Below are 1221 nucleotides of genomic sequence, written 5' to 3' on the forward strand. Positions count from 1 at the left end.
GTATCCACAGCACCAAATACAGTGTGTGTGGCTTAATAGCTTTCAGGGGATGCTTCCCGAGCTGAATCACATGGAGAGAAACTCTAGAGACAGCTGTGTTTGCTCCAGGAGTTCATATTTCTCTTCTTATATCCAAGAGTTTCTCAATATTGAAGCTGAATGCCCTGATTATTTAACATAGAAATTTCATAACTCTCTTGAAAATTATCAATAGGTGAAAGGCAATTAGTAGTTTTTGGCTAGAGTTCATTTTCTGTAATCCTCACTAGCTAAAAAGATTGCTCAGGTTTACTTTCATCATTTTATATTATAAACACAACAAAAATTTTAAAAAATATGTACGTATAAAATATTTCAATATTTAACATAATCTTTAATGTCCACCTCCAGCTGGATCTTTGGCATTCGGCAGCACACTCATCTTGTTCTCTTCAACAAGTCAATGTCATAAAAAAGAGGATTAGATTATAGTTCTGAATTAAAGTAGTCAAAAATAACAATGTTTTGCCTTTAATTTGATTTGTCTATAACAAGCCACCTGTAGTGGTTGTTAACTGGTGGTCAACTAGTTACATAAGTCATGACATAGCCCCATGGGTAACTCTAGGCTTCCTAGTTTTACTGCTGGTGCATTCCCTTTCCTCAAAGAATCTTGTCTGCTGACTGGGCTTTGCCTTGAGTAACCAGATGTCCAATAGGATGAACTCCTGCACTGGATGCTTCCAACTACTGTACTTCCTGCCACATGTACACTCTCCAAGTGCTTACCAAAATTCCAGGACTGAGTGCTAGAAGACCTGCTCCCTGATTGTGCCATACTTTTGGGTCCAAACTGCCTTCCTATGTCCATTGCCCGTTGCCCAGGGTTGTTATCTTGATGACAAAAGTCACATCAGGACCTCTGGCCTTTACCAGCCCTCCTATTCTAAGAAAAGGACATATGCCAATAAGCTGAATATCTAACAGGGAGGGAGATCAGAGGCTTCTGCCTGCAGCAAATATGCAATATTTCCCACCCTGGGAAACCCCTAAAGATTGGCTTTGTTCAGTTTGTAGCTAGTTTTATATCTCAGAAGGCAGAAAATTCCAAGAGGCAATTGTTCATTTTGATTTAATTCTAAACAGTATCACTATTTGCTATCAGAAACAGAATATTGATGAATATTTCTCTCTCTCTCTCTTCTCTCTCTCTCTCTTTCTCTCTCTCTCTCTCTCTCTCTC

This window comes from Octodon degus, unplaced genomic scaffold (assembly GCF_000260255.1).
Source record: "Octodon degus isolate 3935 unplaced genomic scaffold, OctDeg1.0 scaffold00017, whole genome shotgun sequence".
In the NCBI taxonomy this organism is placed as follows: Eukaryota; Metazoa; Chordata; class Mammalia; order Rodentia; family Octodontidae; genus Octodon; species Octodon degus.